The 22031-nt window shown below is 42.4% G+C and overlaps 1 protein-coding gene across 15 annotated transcripts in view; it reads right to left on the bottom strand.

The window, feature by feature from the left end:
- The window catches only part of LOC102923154 (protein FAM156A/FAM156B), a 53383-nt gene that overhangs the window by 13368 nt on the left and 17984 nt on the right, over window positions 1–22031 (bottom strand). For 9 of the 15 annotated variants that reach the window (XM_076562155.1, XM_076562154.1, XM_076562156.1 and 6 more), the window contains one exon: window positions 12367–12569. The exons of 2 other annotated variants lie outside the window; for them this stretch is intronic. The gene's annotated coding sequence lies outside the window, so the exon portion shown is untranslated. Of the gene's footprint in view, window positions 1–30; window positions 136–2631; window positions 2765–12366; window positions 12573–22031 lie in introns of all 15 variants that reach the window. 4 more of the 15 variants (XM_076562152.1, XM_076562165.1, XM_076562167.1 and 1 more) reach the window with 2 other exon arrangements.

Here is a 22031-nt window from a genome sequence, read left to right as displayed (position 1 = left end):
CAAGACTCAACTGAAAAACACAGCTCTCACCTCAAAGATTGTTCTGGAGCCAAATGGAAGTGACCATGGTCCCGGAACATGCATTTAGGCTCCTCCAAGGTCGGTGTTCCAACATGGAAGCAGCTTCATCAAGTTCTTATAGTAACAACAAAGTTGTGCATGAAGGCATGTTTATAATGCATTGATGGAAACATCAGAGAGGCATGTTTCAGATAGAAGAACACCAGCCACGGACCTCAGATTCTATGTGATAGCACTCTCAGCCCCTTGACTGGGGGAGAAAGGACTAATACATTCTGATAGTTTCTGTTTATAGGGATGCTAGCTAGGTCCAACAGAGAGGTGGATAAGGAATATCTCTTAAGGGGCTAAAGATAGCACAAGAAAAATGTTCACCCAAACTTTCCACAGTCGTTGAATTTTTCCTCAGTCAATCGGCTTTAGTGGACAGAGCTTCTTTCTAGGAATTCTTTCTTATTCACACAGCCTTAACCCAACCTACATGGTGAAGGGTGATTCTTTATGACAGCCATTTACCTTGAAGGAATATTGTGAACAGACCTCTCTACCAGGAGTCAATTCAGGGAAGCAAGTGAAATGCAACATTCTCCATAACATTGAGCAAAGACTTGCCCAGGTAGACACAGGGATCTTCCTTTCTGGTTTTTGTTACATGGTCTTACATACCCTAGGCTGGCCTCAAACTTGATATGTAGTCGGGGATGATCTCAACTCTTGATCCTCCTGCATCCAACATCCAAGTTCTGGGATTACAGGTATGCATCACCACACTGGATTTATTCATTGCTGGGGAATGAACCCAGGACCTGGTTCCGAGTAGGTAAGGACTCTACCAACTGTGGTGTATCCATAGCCCCAAACTTCCCTTTTTCCCTGGGAGTGACTCATTCATTGATAACTCTTTATACTTTGGATAAGCTAGTGTTTCATGGTCTAAATAAAGAAGGCAAAACTGGATGTTATCCTGGAATATCATCCTCCTCCTCATTTTTTATAAACCTTGTAACTTTTTGTGCTAGTGATTGAACCCTGGGCCTCACACAAGCTAGGCAGGTGTTCTGCCACCCAGGGAGCATTCACAGCCCCAGACAAGTATCTAATGCAGGGATGTAACAGTATGGTAGAAGGCTTGGTTTGCAGATGTGAGTCCCTGGGTTTGACGGCCAGCACTGTCTTTTTAAGATAAGGAAAAGAAAAAAGAAAAGTGGTCACTGAGCCCTAGAGAGATCAAGTAACCCAGTTCTCTATCACTGTGATCTGAGTTATGTCCACTGCCCTGGTCTTCACTGATATAATATGACTAGAGTTACAAAAGGATTAAGTGCTGCCTCCTTGATTCATATCCAGGGCTTGATGACCTCGCGCTGACAACCACATGTTGCTGCTTTCCAGATCCTCCCAGCCAGCTCAGTCCTCTCCTGAACTCCAAACTCTTTAGCCACCTGACCACCCTCAAGTCTGTTGCACTCAAAGCACCAGGGCGGTGTAGATGACCAGAGAGGAACCAGTGATGGAGAACATGGGTGGAAAGAGCCCTATCCTCCCTCCTGGAGGAAGAAGGGCAGCTACAGAAAGTTTAGAAGGGTTTGGGTGAGGGATGGTACTTCTCAGAGACATCCTGGTGGCTTTAATTCTCCACATGTTGATCACATACCCTGACTCTTCTCAGTTTATTTCTTTGCCGTCGTTATTTCAGAAAAGGTTGTATCGTTGTGTGACTCGGGCTGACTCCAACTTGAGATCCTTCCTCTTCCCTCAGCGCCCTCCCCTCTTTATATTTTGTTTCTTTTCACAATGTCAATACTTGGTGTATGGTGGTGAAAATATTCAAAGGTGGACTGTAAGTCCATGCAGATACATAGGTGAGTGAAGACATACCCTTTTAACCTGATGAATACCTACCTGCTCATGAGGATCACCACAACCTGAGATAGAAGCCGAGAACTTGCTGTGAGACTAATCAAATGAAACCAATTTGAACGTTTTCTAATCATTGGTATCATTGTTATATAACAGGTAGACATCCTACATACAGAGGTTAGTTAGGTCAGCTTCCCGAAGTCACTCCAGGAGTAAGCATTTGAGTTTGTCTGCAGGACATAGGAAAGTCAATCTTGAGCGACTGGGAAACTTCCTACCTGCTGGCCAGCTTCTACGATGCCAGAATATGCTATGCAGGCCACAGAAGGAGAAAAAGACACCTGTGAACTTGGCTAGTGCTGGCCCCTAAATGCTGTAGGGCATGCTGTAGGGCACCAGGCAGGATGTGGTGTAGTAGTAGCATGAGTGTTCAAAGGTAAACAGCCAATTTCTGATGGGATTTGAGCCCTGATCCACAGGAGAAAATTCATACCTGGTACTGAACATCTTGTTAAAATCATAGGCCCTTTAGGGCAGCTTGCTATTGCTAGTTTGGTAAATAGTTGTGTTGTCAGGCTGCTTTCCAAATATTTATGTCTTTGCTCATATGTCTGAGCTGTTCTCAACCTTCATCAGAGAAACTCCTTTTTTGTGATGGACAGTGGTGAATGCACAAATGCATAACTGGTCAAAGAGCTGCAAAATGTGTTGCGTACCCAGCCCTCAAGGAGAACTCTAGATAAACCATACCCGGAGAAGGACCAAGGATCACTGTTGAAGGGCTGTGGAGGTAGAAGAATGTAAGAACCAGATGATGGGGAGGTGTGCACCAAATCTGTCTTCAGGTCTTGATGTGTCTGCTGCCCTCATGAACTCACGGGACCTGCACGAGAGGAAGCTCCTCAAAACTGTAGCATGGATAAGGGAGGGGCTCACTAAGCCTTACCCTTATTTGAGGAACTGTTGGCAGGTGATGGTGGCTGGAGGCAGGAGAGTCATTTTTCTTTGGGGGCGTGGCCACTGTTAGTTGCCCACACTCTGTGGATGGCATAACACACATCATGTGCAGGTGGATATCACTAATTAGAAACTGGTTTTTTTTTTTTTTAAAGAAAGAATAAGAGGACATGAATTTGGGAAGAAGATATGTTAAGGTGTGTCTAGGGGAATAAAGGGGTTAAAGTTGGAGTGGCTGTGATCATAATGCATTATGTGTGTGTGTGTGTGTGTGTGTGTGTGTGTGTGTGTGTGTGTGTGTGTGTGTGAAAGCCTCAATGAATGAGTTACAGAGTGTTTGAATTCCCCAAGATTAACCCAAACAGTAGTTGTCAGCCCACATCTCTGCACAACATCCCCTCCCCCACCGCTGCCTTCCAGGCACCAACTACTTTCCCGCTACTTAGGCTAGAGCAGTGGTTCTCAACCAGGGGATCGTGACCACTTTGGGGGTCAAATATCAGATATCCTGCATATCAGATATTTACATTACAATTCATAACAGTAGCAAAAATTACAGTTATCAAATAGCAATGAAAATAATTCTATGGTTGGAGGTCACCACAACATGGGAAACTGTATTAAAGGGTCTCAGCTTTAGGAAGATTGAGAAGTACTGGGCTAGAGGTTTGAAGCCCTCCTTCATAGGTGCTTCTCTCCCCCAGCCCCACAAGCCCGAAGCCCAGCCAGTTCCCCCTGCCATATCTATCTATGGGAGAACTTTACAAGTCTTTATACCCATCACCACCAATAGTTCCCTAATCCACAGCTACTTGATGTGGCAACAGAAAAAGTTTGAGCATTCAACAACGAAATTTAATTCAAAATCAAATGTGTAATCTAGCTAATGTAATTCTGGCAGCTTTTGCCCCAGTTGCACCGTGTGATGTCACTGCAGCCTTGGTTCTGAACACCCAATCTGCATTTTGCACATGCTGTCGATCCATGCTGTGCTACACCATCGGAAATACTTGAAACACCTCGGGTCAAACTCAACACTATCATAAGTCATCATGTATGAATTGCAGCGTTTTACTGTACATACAGAGTTCTCTGCTCTTCTAGAAAAAAAATGGAAACAAGGGCATTTCTTTCTTCTACCAACATTACTCAGCATTAAAATACCAAATATCCAAGGCTGGGCGTTGGTGGAGCACGCCTTTAATCCCAGCACTCGGGAGGCAGAGCCAGGCGGATCTCTGTGGGTTCGAGGCCAGACTGGGCTACCAAGTGAGCTCCAGGAAAAGGCGTAAAGCTACCACAGAGAAACCCTGTCTCGAAAAAAACAAAAAAAAAAAAATACCAAATATCCTTGGATTGGATTATGTTAAAATGTTTGATCTAAAAAAATGATTGAGTTGATGACTTGGGTTAATTTTTTTAAAATGGATAAATGAATTTTGTCTTGGGATTAAAACAGAATTTCCAACTGTTTCTGAAATGATTCCAAGGATACTTCTGTTTCATCATTCTATACTACATATTTATGTGAAGCTGCATTCTCAGCATCGATTATAAGATCAAAATGTCAATCAACTCTGAGAAATGTTGAAAATGTTCTAAGTCCTGCAGATCAAGATTCAATTGTTTGTAAATATAAGCAAGCACTTCCATCTCATTATTATGTGAATTTGCTTTCATCTCAAATAGATGATCGAAGTATCTGCATACTGTGACATCATGGGGCTGCCCGCCTAAGATGCTGGTCACTGTAAGCTGGTCAGATCTCACACCCTGAAGAAATCACTCCATGTCCTTCACCTCCCCCCCCTACTCTCTGTCACCAAGAGTTAAGAAGCCAGTTGTGCTGTGGTTTTATGTTGGGGGCACAGGGGTCCTTGTGGCTCACAGATAAGCACCAGGGAATCCAGGAAGGTTAAACACACAGTGTTGTCTCTTCAAAGAAAGAGATGTATAACCTGTTTTCCACCCAGAAGGCTGGGAATGGATGTGGTTAACAGCCTAGTGACCTCTGTGCTACATGGAGGGCCAAGCTACATCTGGCTCCCCCAGGGTCTTACAAACAGGACGAGTTGGTTAATTGCCCAGGTGACCTCTGTGCTGTCTGTATGATCGAGACCACACCAGATCCTTCCACAGACCCTTAAGATAATACATACAGTCCATCTATAGATCCCATCTTTATGGAAGAAGTGACTTGTACTTTGAAATGAGTTTCAATGCAATTATGCCTTAAACTTTATTGTGCACATGGGATTGTGTTACACCAGGATACTTCCTTCCAAACTGCACTGTTTGACACTCTACTTACTGGCTGTGGTGTTTTCAGAGACCGCACACACACACACACACACACACACACACACACACACACACACACACAGTTTTAAAGCTCCTAATTTATGTTCCTACTTGGTCCTACTATGCTCTATGTCGAATGGGCTATGTTGAACTAAACATGTGGTTCATGTGGTACAGAACATCCTGCCACTCTCTGAAAGGGTGTCAAAGTCAGATATTTTCTCTTGCTGAGGAGATTTCTCTGAAGCCACACCTCCACCCTGTTATCTATCCATGATGGCTCTTTCTCTTATCTTTACTTTAAGCTATCCCTTTTAATGGATCTTCTCTGCAGGTTTTGAAGGGAAGCCTCTCTTTCCCTTTAAGGCTCCATTCATTGTGGCTGTAATACGAGAACATCCCTTTTTAATGCTCTCCCACTAAGACACAATCATAGTCTTATGGCCCTTTTTCCCAATAAGGATAATTTTGTGTCATCTTTCTGTAACCAACACATAAGCGGCCCTATTTCTAGCATATACCCAAAGGTTTCTTTTTATAATAAATTTCTTTATGATTTACTATCAGTAGACGTTGAACTTACATACCTTTATGCTCAGGGTCATATAAAACTTTCAGGCAAAAGGGGTCAGGAGTAGACAAAGGTTAAGATTTCATGTCTCCATCCCCCTTGTCCACTCAACCTCATGTCTGTCCTTCACAACCACCACTGTTTTAACCAGTGTTTTATTGCTGGAAAGAGACACCATGAGGAGGGCCACTCTTCTAAAGGGAAGCATTTAATTGGGGCTGGCTTACAGTTTCAAAGCTTAGTCCATTACATCATAGTGAGGAGCATGGTGGCATGTAAGCAGACATGGCCCTGGAGCTCAGCTTTACATACTGACCCACAGGCAGAGAGAAAGAAAGAGGAGGAGAGAGGGAGAGAGACTGGTCCTGGCATGGGCTTTAGAAATGTCAAAGCTCATCTCCTATTCCATACTTCCTCCAACAGGGTCACACTTCCTAACCCTTGTAATCTTGTTAATTGGTATCACTCCCTGGTGACTAAGCACTCACCTATATGAGTCTGTGTGAGCCGTTCTTGTTCAAACCACCACAACCATCAATTCATAGCTGTTCCTCCTGCCAGTAGTCTTGGCACCTTGCCACTGGTTCTCTAATCTAGTGACATGAGGGACCACTCTACCTACTAATAAGGTCAAGTCACTCCTGCCAGGTTCTGGAGGAGCTGCCTGCTACACTTTGAATAGTGCCCTGCCTCCTTGACAAGGCACACTGGGCCCTGCCTCACTCTCATCAGCATACCCCTCCTGTTGCTGCCCCAATTCTAGTGCAAATTCTAACCAGTACGCATGGTTGGCTGGGTGGTTTCTAAATCCTTGATGTGATCCATACCGGTCCTGTATTTCTCTCTCTGACCTCGACAGCCTCACAGGTGACATTGCCTTTGTCATGCACCTCTCCCCTTCTCCTGCCTGACTTCCAGTTAACCTCCCAGATCTCCTTAGTCATTCTGAGTGAAGCAATTTCCATCTTATGTAGGAAGTGGCAGGATAAAAAGGCAAACTCAAAAGTTTTGATATTGTGACTGAGGGGCAGGTGATGGTGATTTGTTAAGATTCTCCAAATGGACTGACTAATTGGAGTAGAATCTGAGAGCAAGATTTTCTGCTTAATGCTTAAAGGAAGGTAGAATAATACACAGAGGTGACTGTGGAAGGTGAAAAGCTAATTTTTCTTGAATGGAGCCGTTATTTCACTCCCTATTGTTCAAAGCATCACATTATGTATTTTATATTATAAAAATTAATATCAAAATAAATAATGACACCTAAAGAAAATAAATGCATGGATTTAAAGGACTTTCAGAGAAGGAGTAGGATACATAGAGCATAGCTCTCCCCTTAATTTTTACGGACCTGCTGTTGCATTTGAATTTGAAGTGAGAATTCCGCCCCTAATTTTGTTTACCATGGTGGTATCCAGGCTAAGGACATACCTCACCAGGAAGATGGAGCAGCAGGAATGTGGATAGACAGTGTCACTTCATGGCATCCTTGAACAAGAACTAAACGCGAGTGGTCCTCATTGCTGACTGCATTTTGGTGAAATAGTTCTTCACTGTAAGATTAGTGACACTGACAAGTTGTACTGACTTGTAATCTTTTTGCACAGGAACTGGCCATTGTGGATCTTCAGGGACGTCAATGTCAGCCATGTTCCCAATCAGGGAGCCTGGAAGGGACTCTGCAGTGTTTTTAATGCCCTCAATGGGTGCCACAGACAGTGAGAGGGAACTCAGTCAGTTCCTTCCATATCCTGAGGAAAGATCAAACCCAAAGCTGGGTCTACCTGCTTTCAAGTGAGCTGGTGCTACCTCATATCATATTGTGCTGGCTATTTTATGTAAACTTAACCCAAGCTGTAGTCATTTGTAAGAGAGAGCCTCAATTGAAAAAAATTGCCTCCACCATATTGGCCTGTGAGAAAGCTTGTGCTATGTTTTCTTCATTGATTGATGAGTGCTCAGCTCACTGTGGGCAGTACCAGCCCAAACCTGGTGGTCCTGGGTGGTGTAAGAAAGAAGGCTGAGCAAGCCAATAAGCAGCACTCTATGGCCTCTGCATCAGTTCCTGCCTCCAGGTTCCCGCCCTAACTTTAACACTTTCCTACCCGAATTGCTTTTGGTCATGGGGTTTTATCATAGCAATAGAAACTCTTAACTAAGGCAGAAATTGGTACCAGAAGTACTGTGTTGCTGCAACAGATCTGAACCATGCATTTGGGGGAACATTGAGGAAGGACTTTAGAACTTTGGTCTAGAGAAGCCATTGGGTGCTTCGAGCTTAATGAGCTGTTGTCAGAATGTAGAATATAATGCTGAGAGCAGTGCAGATGATGGAGACTACCTTAAAACTTTTAGAGGGAAGTAAAAACTCTACCAGGGCCATTGATTGGATATTTTGAATTAAGAACCACTTGGGCTGGAGAGATGGCCATGTGGTTAAGAGGCTGGGCTGTTCTTACAAAGGACCCAGGTTCAATTCCCAGCACCCACATGGCAGCGCACAACTGCCTGCAACTCCAGTTCCAGGGAGTCTGAGATCCTAACACAGACATACATGCAGGCAAAACACCGATGCACATAAAAATAAATAAAAGACCCTTAAAAAAAGAACCTCTAAAGTAAAGTCTTTGCTTTGCTGGAACAATAAATGCTGGTCAAGTGGAGGTGAGAAATTAGCAGTGATTAAGAAGAGACCAGCACTGGCACTGGTGGTACTCACCTTTAATCTCAGCACCAGAAAAGCTGAGGCAGGCAGATTTTGTGAGCTCAAACCTTGAACTGGTCTACAGAGTGAGTTCCAGAATAGCCTGGGCTACACAGAAAAACCCTGTCTCGAAAAACAAAAACAAAACAAAAAGAGTGTTTTTTACCCAGCTGTGGTGGCGCAAGCCTTTAATCCCAGTACTCAGGAGGCAGAGGCAAGGGGATCTCTGTGAGTTCGAGGCCAGCATGGTCTACAAAGTAAGTTCCAGGATGGCCAGGACTGTTACACAGAGAAACCCTGTCTCGATGGAGGGGGTGGGGGAAGATCAGCATCGTGGATGAAATCTTCCATATTTTATTAGGGTCAGCACAAAAAAGCTGTGTTCCAGAAGTGGCCAAGGTTGTATGGACCTCATGCTGGCAACCAAATCTGGTAGTGTAAGGGTCACCCAGTTGGTACTGGTTTTGAAGGCATGAAGGGGTCATGGAGAGTAGCTGAGGCTTGGAACTGTGTGGCAGGGCTGGAATCCCTGAAGAGAGGCCAGAAGAGGCCATTGGTGAAGGTGTAGCCTCAGTTGAAATAGAATGACGGGAATGGAAGGGACCGTGCAGAGAAACTAACACCATGTGCTGTGTTAGAGACCCTGAAGAGAGCCCAGAAGAAGCTACTGGTGAAAGTGTAGTGCAGTTGCAACATTTTGGAGACATCAATACCATGGAACAACTGTCAAGGACAGCAGCAGCCATAGCGTGGGGCTAGCCTGAACATAAGAAACAGCTTTGTGTGTGCTGCAGATTGTAGGCCCAAGAAGTGGAGCCCAGATGATTGTGAGCGGCACCCAGACATCAAGCACCCAGACATCAAGCACTGAGCTTTTTATGTTGTTGAACTTTGGTTTTCCTAAGATTTTATTTTAACTATGCCCTGGTTCTTCTCTCTTGGAATAAGAAGGTATTTAGCTTGTTTTTGGTTTGTACAGGAGCCCACAGTTGTGAGACCATGGATGCTTTAAAGAAACCTTGCAATGTTAGAGATGCTTTGGATATTTTAATGAAGCCAAGGTTTTGAATGTTCAAAATTTTAAGAACCATGGACAGCCATGACTACATAATAGAGAGACCCTGTCTCAAAAAATAATTTGTTTTATACTATCATAGTAACATGACATCTTGGGGCTAACAAGAAAAGAAAGGTCATGGTTTAATAGTGATCTGCTTGTGTGTCAATTTCACAAGGGATCAATTGTGCTAGTTACTTTTACATCAACTCAACACAATCTGGAGTCATTTGGAAAAAAGGACACCTCAGCTGAGACAATTTCCCTATCTGCTTGTCTGTGGGAAAGCCTGTGGTGTGTTTTGTTCATTGATGGTTGATGTAGGAGGGAACACTCACTGTGCCACCCCTGGGCTGGTCACTCTGGATGGTATAAGAAAGACTGGGAAAGCCATGCAAGCCAGTAAGCAGCACTCCTCCATGGCCCCTGCATTAGTTCCTGCCTCCAGTTTCCTGCTTTGAGTTCCTGTCCTGACTTCCTGGATGATGGACTACAAGTTGTGACATTAAATAAACCCTTTCCTCCCCAAGTTGCTTTTGGTCATGGTGTTTCATCACAGCCATAGAAAACATTGAGGCACTTGTGAGGTTTAGCTCCATGTACTGTAGCCCAATCTAACTCCTCTTACTTAGCATAGCATGCCTAAATATGAGATGTAGTCTGTGCCCTGGCAACTGGAGAGTGGGCTTCATCACTAAATTGCTTGCCATACAAGCATGAGGACATGACTTTAATGCCCAGCACCAATATACAAAAATCTTGTCACAGTGTCAGGAACAAGGACAGAATCTCTAGTTAGTGGAAAAATACAGACCCCCGATAAGACAGGGAACTAGATCAGCTTACAGTCAGGTTGCCTAGCAACAGGACATTGAGTCAGAGCCCTTGACCCTCTCACCCTGTAAACATCCTATACAAACATCCTGTTAGCTTGCCCCACCTTATGCAGAAGACAGCTTCTTGCTCCCCCCACCCTGCAGGAACTATATAAACCTTTCTGGAAGGAAATAAAGTGGCACCTTGATCAGAATCTAGACTTGGTGTGTTTTCCTTTGTATCTCCCGTCCCTACGTTCCCTCCTTAGGGTGGTCGAGAACCCGTTGTAGCCCTGCAGGCGGGGCATCACAGGAGCACATATCTGCAATCCCAAAGTTGGAGAGGCAGGCAGATTCCTGGAGCTCAGTGGCCAGGCAGCCTCACCTAGCCAAATCAGCGAGCTCCTGGTTTCCAGAGAGATCCTATCTCAAAAAGTAAGATAGAGAGTGACTCAGAAAGAAACCTGACATTGTCCTCTTATCTCCACACACATGCACATACATGCCCATGTCCACACATGTCCTGAAGGCCTGTTTTTACAAAATGTCAGAATGTGTTCTGTATATATATTTTTTGGCCCTCCAAGAAGAAGAATATGCTGTCTGCCAACTACTAGACATCACTGAGAAAGAAATGAAGTTAAAAACAAAGAAACAAAATGCCAGAGGATTTTGAACCGGTGAACAACGAAAAGAAAAGATAAGAGTGTCACTAGTGCCACCACTGCCGCTCCAAAGTCAAATATGGCTTGAGGTTTGGCTAGCTTCCCAGGGGCGCCAGCATCATGCTCTCCAAATTAACATGTTACTTTTAAGTAGCCCTATGGGAGAAGCACATTAGACACATCGGGATGACTCTTCCTGGAGCTTAGCTATTATTCATACGTATAGTTTTTAATGTGCAAAGGTCCAGAGAGACTAGGAGCATAGGTCACTTACTTAGCAGATGTGAGACCTTGAGATCAATGCCCACCAGTGCAAGAACAAGCAAACAAACAAACAAAAAACTCAAAGTCCCAAAGAAATAAGTATTCAAACCCCAAGAAAACAACACATGAAAATAGCCTGGCTAGGTGGAAGATACCTGTAATGGTAACACTTGGGAGATGAGTACAAAGATCACTAACGTTTGGGGCCAGTTACAAAGAGAAGAAACAAAATGGGAGATGTTTGGTATATCATGCAGAAAAGGGTAAATTGAGAAGTCACATCCAAGGTCTGGCTGATTCCAACCAAAGAGGACCGCCAAGGAGAGCACCTTACCCTCCTCATTTACAGGGAGTATATGAAGGTTTGCTCAGGAAAGACATGCTAGGCTGTTTTTATGGTCATGCTGACACCCTTTGCTTACATTCCACTTGGTAAGATGGTAACACTGTATACCAGTGGAATATTCTTTGTTGCAACACCATGTCCACAGGTGAAAGGCAGGTGTCCAATCCGGCAAAGCCACTCTGAAAGGTTCTAGGACAGTACTATGTCGGCCTTCCCCAGTGTTGCCCTTACCCAACAGCCCTGGAGTCCATTGGTGATAACGCTGGCCTCAGAGATAACTGCTGAGAAAGACTATCTTCTAGTTTTCCTTGGAGAGACAATGTCATTCAGAGGCACTTAAATAATCCACCTCCAAGGCCAAGTTATGTGTCACTTTTCAATTTCAAGCTCTACCTGAAAGAATGTGGGAACCAACAGAACTAGAAGAAGCCTTTCTATTAACAACAGCACATCTGTAGAGCTGTGCAGACCCCAGAGGTAATATGGGGCCCACCAGGCCAAAGATAGAGACCTAGCAATGCCTGTGTAGATCACTATTTTCACCCGCCTTGACTCTGTGACATGTGCAATGTAGCTACCCACTTCATCAATCTTCCATCCCACGTGTCTGTCCTGTGCAAACCCTCCCACACTCCCCTCAGGTGAGGAGGGTCAGGAGCCATCTTCTATTTCCAGAGTACTACTACTTAACCTCTAGTATCATTCTCCTCACACACACCGGAGTGGGAGCATCTTCCTGCAAGGATATAGTCTAAATCACCCCAAATTCCCCACCGGGTCCTGTACCTAAAGATGAGCAACTCACCTGGAGCTTCAAATATGCTTGCTTATTCAGTGCTTAAAAGATTGTGATTGGAGGTCCTTGGCCAATGGGAACAGCAGGTAGTTGTCAATTGCCATTATTTGTGCAGTAGAAATGGTTCAGGAAGGTGGAACAGATGATCAGATTCTTTCAGTGGTACTGAGAGAAGAATTACATCTTTTGTCCCATCCCTAATCCTGGAGCTCCTACTGAAAAGAAGATATAGGGGCTGGAGAGATGGCTCACAGGTTAAGAGCACTTGGTGCAGAGGACCCGAGTTCAGTTCCAAGCACTACATGGTGACTCACATCCATCTGTGTCTCCAGTTCTAGAGGATCTGATATCCTCTTATGGCCTCTGTGGGCACTACATACATGTGATGCACATACATATACTAGACATACTAACAAGCAAAACAGTCATACACATAAAAATAATTTTTAAAGAGGATACAAATTTCTATAGTACAAGTCAACTAATCTCTTATAGTCTGTCCAGCTCAGATCTGGCCTCACAGAGGAATTGCACCTATTGGTCACCAAATTGTCCATGTGCCCAGGGGCCAGTGCACATAGCCCCTCAAGCATGGTTCAATTGGAAGGCTGGTGAGCAAATTCAGGCTGACTAATTGAGCACTCAAATCTGTGGATACAATGCAGATGCCTCCTGGGACAATGGCAGGAAGACAGTTCCTCACCTGAATGAAGTACTAGCCCATAGCCCAAGCCTCCCAATTTGCTGACTACTCTTTCCATGTGTCCCTCTTTTGCCTGGCCCTTGCAGCCCTGCACAGACTTGCTGGCAGCATCTGTGACCCTCAGTTGTCCTTTTCTGTCAGGCTAACCAAGCAGAAGCATCTCTACCAGACAGCATCCTGAGCACCTCCCACTTTCCCTTCGGTTCTCTTCTCTACTGACTGCCGTGGTGTCCTCCATGTGCCTGGTGGGCTCTTCTTCACCCTCTCCTCCCCAGATGTTCTCTTTGTCTGCAAAGCCACATCTCCAGATATCTGCTTGGCTAACACCTCCCTCGCATTGATATCAGAAAATAATTTTCTCCATTCTGCTTATTCTGGTCACTCCAATACAGATTCCAACCTGCAGTTCACTTACTTCCTGGCCCAAGCTTTCCATCCTGTTACCACAATTGGTACAGCTTTTTCTTTTTCCTTCTTTCTCTTTAAATTACATTTTTTAAATTTATTTTGAGTGTGTGTCTGAACACAGGTAGGTGCTCACACACAAGTCATGCAATGTGGATGGAGCTCAGAAGACAACTTTCTATAATCGGTTCTCTTCTTCCACCATTTGGGTCCTGGACATCAAATTTAGGTCATCAGACTTGGTGAAGGCATCTTGCTGGCGCCTTTTCTGTGTTCAGTTCCAGCATCCCTCACTGTCAACTGTACTCACTGTGCAGCTTGCCAGACTATCGCTGAGAATTTGTCACCTGCCACCTTCCACTTCCTGTTTGGGGACTGAATGCTTAGGAATTTCTTTCTTCCAGTTTTTTTTTATTAACATTTAAATTAGCCTGCTGAAAAATTCACATATTTTAAAGCATGAGCTTGTTTTCTTTCACAAGCACACTGATTTGCTTAAAGCTCTGTGATTGCTTCTATGTAGCAACAAGCAGATATTTTTAACAAGTAACAATACTTTAACAAAAAGCCAAACGCATAGCTCTCTTTCTGTAGGCCGAGTGGAAGCTTTCCTGAAATATTTTCTTTTTTGTTTTTGTTTGTTACAGGGATAATTTTTACTTTATTTTTAACTGAAAATAATGTTTGTGCAATATGTTCTGATCATGGTTTCCCCTTCCCCAACTCCTCCCAGCTCCTCCCTATCCACAAAACTCCATACCTTCTTTCTCTCTCTCTTTAGAAAACAATCAGGAAAACGACAAAAGCAAACAAAACAAAATTCTTTTAAAGTAACAGAGAAAACACAAGAAAAACACACACACACACACACACACACACACACACACACACACACACACACATGAACCCATAAAAACACATAATATACAAGCAAAAGATCAGTAAGACAAAAAAACTCCCGATAAAGTGATATGAAACAAAAAGTCTACAAAAATACCCTTGAGTTCATTTTGTATTGCCATCTACTGCTGGGCATGGGGCCTGCCCTGTGTGGCTAATGTCCCCAGTGAGACTCCATTGGAGAGAACTGATTTTTCCTTTGCAAATGGGTGTCAATTGGTGATAGCTTCTCAGTTAGTAATGGAGTCTGTGTCCACTTCCCCTCCCTGCACTGGGACCCTGGCTGCCTTGAACCTGTGCAGGTCCCCAACCTGGGGATTTCTATCTGCTTGCTGATGTGTCCCAACAACTAGAGCGGTGCCTTTCTCAGAGAAGACATGGGGTAAGCGTATGGGACTCAAGGGGATGCGCCTGTCAGCATCCCCACTAGACTAAGACTCAAGGGGCAATCTTTTTCCCCTATGTGCTGCTGCCTCAGTCTGTCTGTCTGCGGCTACTGCTGCCTCACCCTCTGGCAACGACAGCTTCTGGGAACCTATTGAGGCCACCTGCCTTTGTTTCCCACCACAGACACTTACTTTCAAGAAATAGGAATTTATTTGGTATTTTGGCTTTGTTCTGGGCCCTCAAGTTATTTCTTGATGTGTTAAATTGTGAACATATTGTGGTGGTTTATGAAACCCTTAGGAGAATGATATGATGCTCATAGCTGGGCCAATGTGGGAGACTTTTCTGTTTCTGGACAGTTGTCAGACCAGAACATCTGGAGAGAGTCATAGACCCCTCATGTCTGGTCTTGGTGATGTGAACAGCAAACAGCTCAGGCCTTTCAAGACATTAGATACAGAACAAAGACAGACCAGACTTCACTCTGGGATGTTGATCTCCCATCAGCTCAGAAAGGTCATATTATAAACAGAGGCTCTTAAATATACTCCCACTATTGGTCACACACACATACCCCAAATATCCCAATGGCATATAGCAACCAAATTCCAACACAGGAAAGTATAACTCAGATGCCTCCAAACTTTGAATTAAATAACATTATATATTATTATAGTGTGTGTGTGTGTGTGTGTGTGTGTGTGTGTGTGTGTGTGTTGTACATTGGCACATACATGTAACAGAGTGCATAAAGAAGTTACTTTGTAGAGTCAGTTCTCTTTTTTCCACCTTTGTGTGGGTTCTGGGGACTGAATCTAGCTCATAATATTTATGCAGTAAGTACTTTTACCAGTTGAGCAACCTCTGCAGCATGACCTCCAAACTTTAGACATGCAATACTGAATGGCTCACAGAACAAAAACAAACAAACACAATAAAAATCTAGAGACATCAAATTCCAGCCCACAGGTATTTTTGCCCACATGAATTTTTGAAAATTCCTAACTTATGGTTCAGGTACTCACATAGTTCAAAGATCTCATACCCTTGTCTCAGAAGCCCATAAAATCATAGTCCACACATTGGGAGATAGACACATGAAATAACCAAAAGGACAGATCCCAGGGACGAGGATTACTCCTGCTGCAAATATCTCAAAGACCTCAGGGTATGGTGGACAAATTCCTTTGAAGCCCAAAGTTTTTACGGTTTTTGCTTGTTTGTTTATTTGTTTTTGGGGTGGGGTGGGGGGACATTATTGACAGGGTTTCTCTGTGTAACCCTGGCTATCATGAAATTCCTTCAGTAAGCCAAACTGGCCTTAAAGCTACAGATGTTCACCTGCCTCTGTCTCTTGGGTGCTGTCATTAAAGGCATGCACCACTACTTCTTGGCTAAGTCCAAAGTTTTTAATGCAAGATATAATGGAACCCTCTGCCTCACACTATAACCAGGTCATGGAGGTCACATGTAGGATACAGAATCCCCCAGTCATCAAATGCCTGTGATCTCGTGTCCTTCACAAAACCCTTCAAGGTTGCTTGAAAGCTAATTCTTGAGATGCACAATCACAAAAGTGTGATAATGTGTGCACTTCTAGACAAAGTCCATAATACAGATCATATGTTTTCTCTATTAGAATAGAAACTCTTAAACACCCCAGAAATCTCTCACTCTGAGCACAAGTTCTCTATTCCTTAAAAACCTCACAGCTGAGTCCCAGGACCCCAGACACCTCAAGCCTCTAACAATCTGCAGCAAGGACCTCCAAATGTGTCCAAGATGTCTATACACAGACCATGAAAGAAGTCAGACTTGATTCCCTAGAGACACACACAGTGAGATATCTGCCAGATAGAGAGCCACAGTGAGGTACTACCAGTCTCCTGAATAGGACATAGAGCAAGACTAAGTGATGCAGAGGCAGAGGAAGGGACGAATGAGAATTAGGGAGAACATCCAGGAAACCTGCTGTTTCCACTGAGTTAGGCTCAACCTCAGTCACTTGGATAATTTCCTGTTCTCTCCAAGAACTTGAGACATCCACATGTGTATATCTACATATCCACAAAATATACACACAAGAAGTAAGTGGGTGTCTTATAAAAAAGAAAGCACTTAATTGGGGGCTTGCTTACAGTTTTGGAGGGTTATTCTATGATCATCATGGTGGCAAGCAGACAGATATGTATGGTACTGGAGCAATATCTGAGAGCTTACATCTTATCCACAGGCAGGCACAAGGCAGAGAGAGAGCTAACTGGAATGACACGGGCTTTCGAAATCTCATAGCCCACCTCCAGGGACACACATTCTCCAACAAGGCCACACTGCCCAATCCTTCCCAAACAGTTACACCAAATGGGTAGCCAAGCATTCAAACACATGAGCCTATGGAGGGCATTCTCATTCAAACCACCATAGAGGGCTAAATTACTACCAAAATAGACTTCAGAATGATAATTAATATAAGTGGTAATGATGATCCATTCATCAAAAACAAAGTTATGAGCTGGTGGCACACACCTTTACTCCTAGCACTTGGAAGGCAGAGGCAGAAGGATTTCTGAGTTCAAAGTCATCCTGGTCTACTGAGCGAGTTCCAGGATAGCCAGGACTGCACAAAGAAACCCTGTCTCCAAAAAAACCTTATATTATTTATAGAAAAATGAATCCAACTGGACATAGTTGTATTAAGTGAATTAAGCAAGTCTCAGATAAACATTGTGTTCTTTCTCTCATTTGTGGATTAAAGATTTTATATAGACATGTAAAATCATGTATACATCTGTGACATAGAAGTCAAACTGTCTAGGGGGACAAAGGAAATAATCAGGCAGTGGAGAGGCACGGGGAAAGGAAGAGCAGGGGGCTATGGGAGGAGTATGATCAACATACGATATATACTTGTAGGGACACTATTAATATTAAGGATGCTATTAATATGAATTAACTTGAATGACAAAGTTAAAAAATAAAATGAAAAGGAATAAATATATGTGCATCTCCCAAATACAAGAACTACCAACTGATAGAACAGAAGGGAGGGATAAACAATTCCACAGTTAGATTATTTGGAAACACCAGCATTATTCCAATACAAGTAGACAAAAAAAGCAGGAAATATATAAAAGACTTAACACTGTGGACTATTTTATGGTAAATATTATTTGTATATTAATAACAGAAGCATGCACATTGTCCTAACATAAAAATAAAATGTTCACCAATACAGACCATGTGCTGTGCCATAAAAATCAGTCTCAACAACTTCAAAGGGACCAAAACCATATATTCTCTGACCACAAATAATTAAAACAGAAATTAGTCAAAGCAAGACACCTAAAAAAATCACAAAATATGTTCATATTAAATGTCATTTTTAAAATATTGCTAGGACCAAAGGAGAATTTTAAAAGTGTTAGAAAATGAAAACAATATATGAGAATTTCTGAAGTGAAACAAAACCCATTCAGAGAGGGAAATTTATGTCATTAAATGCTTATAAAATAATGGCCTCAAAACTATTAGGTAAGTTTCCACCTTAAGATATTAGAAAACAATGGAATATGCCTATAATCCTAGCACTTGGGAGGCTGAAAGAAGAGGACTATAAATTTGAGTCTATCCTGGGTTACATAGTGAATTTTAAGCAGCCTGGGCTAAACAGCAGATTATATAAAAACAAAACCAAAATAAAAATAAAAAGGAACCAAAGTTTTAAATATAGAGAAAGTCAGAATGAACCCAAGAGAAGCAAAAGGATAAAAAATAAGTATTTTTCAGACATCATCTAAGCAGATATGACAAAAATTGATAGACTAAATCAATGAAATCAAAAGTAAGTTCTTTTTTGTTTTGTTTTTCAAGACAGGGTTTCTCTGTGTAAAAGCCCTGACTGTCCTGGAACTCACTCTGTAGAACAGGCTGGCCTTGAACCCAGAAATCTGCCTGCCTCTGCCTCCTGAGTGCTGGGATTAAAGGCGTGCGCCACCACTGCCCAGCAAAAGTAAGTTCTTTTTAAAAGAGCAGTAAATTTAACAGATTCTGGTTTAAAAAAGAAAAAGAAAAGAACTGGGGTGTGTGTGTGTGTGTGTGTGTGTGTGTGTGTGTGTGTGTGTGTGTGTGTGTAAAACAAATGAGCAGTATCAATAATCTCAAGGTATAGATTCTTCAGCTGCTAAATTAAACATAAGAAGATATTATTTAAAATATTACCCAGAAAATGATACTTAGAAGAAATGGGAAAATTCCTTGAAAAGCAATAACTAACAAACATCAATCAAAAATGGACATCAACAGTCTATATTTATTGAAGAGATTGAATTCAAGTTAAAAAAAAAAAAAAGTGCCGGGCGGTGGTGGCGCACGCCTTTAATCCCAGCACTCGGGAGGCAGAGCCAGGCGGATCTCTGTGAGTTCGAGGCCAGCCTAGGCTACCAAGTGAGCTCCAGGAAAGGGGCAAAGCTACACAGAGAAACCCTGTCTCGAAAAACAAAAACAAAAACAAAAACAAAAAAAAGTCGCCGGGCGGTGGTGGCGCACGCCTTTAATCCCAGCACTCAGGAGGCAGAGCCAGTCGGATCTCTGTGAGTTTGAGGCCAGCCTGGTCTACAGAGCAAGATCCAGGACAGACACCAAAACTACACAGAGAAACCCTGTCTCGAAAAAAAAAACAAAGGGGGGTTGACGCTGGAGAGATGGCCTAGAGGTTAAGAGCACTAGCTGCTCTTCCAGAGGTCCTGAGTTCAATTCCCAGCAACCACATGGTGACTCACAACCATCTGTAATGAGATCTGATACCCTCTTCTGGCCTGCAGGCATACATGCAGATAGAGTACTCATACATAAATTATTTAAATAAATAAATCTTTTTTAAAAAGGTAAAATTCTATTGCCTCATGGGGTTTATATTGTAGTTTGAAAATGGGCTGAACATTTTGAAATTAATTTCTGTACTTCACAAACTTCTAAAAATGAGCATGTCAATACATGAAATCACTTGATAAAATTCAACATGGTATAAATTACAAGCAAACTGCGAATACAGAGAAATATCTTTATGCTGATAAATGATATGATGATATAAAATATCAAAAGTTAACATAATCTTTAAGTATAAAAGACTGAGTACTAGGCATTCTGACTAGGATAAGATGAAATCTCAAAGTAATTTTAATTTGCATTTCTTTGATGGCTGAGGATGGTGAATACTTTTTAAAAAAAATATTTATTAGCCATTTGTGTTTTTTCTTTTGAAAACTGTTCCATTGATGGCTCATTTATTGACTGCCCTATTTGGAATTTGGGTGGTTAATGTTTACAATCCTTTTATATATACTAAATACCAACAGCCCGTCTGAAATATAGTTTGCAAAGATGAGTATAGGTCATGTAACTAAAGAAAGGACCGTGAAAGGAGGGGAAAGAGGTCTTAAGGGAGGGTTGGGGAGGACAGAGTGAGAGAATACATGTGACATGAATGCAGAAGGGGCTAATTGGGTAGGAAGGGAATCAGTCACTAAAACCCACTACTTTGTGTACTGACTTTTTTTTATTATATTGCTTTCTTTTTATTTTATAATTTAATTTTACATATCAGCCACGGATTCCCTTGTCCTCCCCCCTCCTCATCCCCTCTGCCCACTCCCCATTCCCATCTCCACCAGGGCAAAGACTCCCCTGGGGATTGAGTTCAACCTGATAGACTCAGTCCAGGCAGGTCCAGTCCCCTCCTCCCAGGCTGAGCCAAGTGTCCCTGCATAAGCCCCAGGTTTCAAACAGCCAACTCATGCAATGAGCACAGGTCCTGGTCCCACTGCCTGGATGAACTATGAACCAATAGCTGAGGAGCCCCCAACTGGATCGGGCCCTCTGGATAAGTGAGACAGTTGATTAGCTTGAACTGTATACTGACTTTTAAAACACTAACTAAAATGAAAGTAAATACTTTCCATCTTCAGATTGAGGAAAAGGCAAGGATGTGCGCCTTTGCCACTTCTACTCAATATTTTATGTGCTGTTTGCAAGAAAACTCAAAACAGCTCTTATGTACAGAAAAGATGTGATTCTATAAAAATAATGAAAACTACATGAGCTAATAACTAATGTGGTATATGATACTTATAAAAAAAGTCATTTCTATTTGTATATGCCAGCCACAGACAATTAAAATTTAAATAAAAACTAGTATCTTTTACTATAGAACAAAGTCATGTAATATGTAGTGGTGGCTAATTTAGCTTAACAAAGTATATATAAGACTCATACATAAAACCTTACAAATCTTAGCTAAAGGAAACTGAAGCAAATTTAAATGAATGTAGAGATACACAGCATTGTCCTCTAGATTCAATGCAATCCAAATTAAGATCACTGTGGTCTTTTCATTATTTGGTAGCAATTGACCAACTTATTCATGTTATAAAACATGTGTGGAAAAAATCTTGAATAGCCTAGTCATTTTGTGAAACAGAAAGATGAGAGCTCAAAAGTAGGAGAATAAACAAGAAGAGTCTAAAAGACTCCCAAAACAATATAGACTATTGTTGTTGCCCTTGGTTGTCTCCCAGAAGATGAAAGTGAATCCCTATTGCCAAAGACACTGTGAACTTTGGACACAGGACTCAGAGGATTGAAGCAGGATCTGATCTGAAAGTCTCTTCACTGAGAACCAGATTTCATAGTACCAGAAGGTGATATGCAAACTGCCAAAGGAGAAAAACATGAACCGTCTTACCCAGCTATTATTCCAATAAACCACAGTGATCAGCATGGCATGATATCCACAAATGTGTAATAGTGGCACACATACCTTGGTAGTAACCAGTAATTGTCTAATTGGACTTAAGGTCTGCTAAACAGGAGGGAAATCATGCCCAGTGCTAAAAACCTAGGCAGCCACCTGAGGTTAGTGAATCCTAAAAAGAAATTTCTGGGGGTTGGGGATTTAGCTCAGTGGTAGAGCGCTTGCCTAGCAAGCACAAGGCCCCTGGGTTCGGTCCTCAGCTCTGGGAAAAAAAAAAAGAAATTTCTGCCACCACTTTACTAATCCAGCGTAACTCTGGCTTATTTTTTTTTTTGAGATTATAATTTAATTACAACATTTCTCCCTTCCCTTTCCTCCATCCAAACCTTCCTATGTACCCCTCCCCACTATCCTTGAAAGTCATGGCCTCTTTTTTCACTAATTGTTATTGCATGCATATATGTATATACATATATATTCTTAAAAATAACTTGTTCATTCTGTATGCGATCCAAGACAATTCTTAACTGC

The sequence above is a fragment of the Peromyscus maniculatus genome, chromosome X (genome assembly GCF_049852395.1).
Source record: "Peromyscus maniculatus bairdii isolate BWxNUB_F1_BW_parent chromosome X, HU_Pman_BW_mat_3.1, whole genome shotgun sequence".
Taxonomy (NCBI): Eukaryota; Metazoa; Chordata; class Mammalia; order Rodentia; family Cricetidae; genus Peromyscus; species Peromyscus maniculatus.
This window is presented reverse-complemented; position numbering and strand designations above follow the sequence as displayed.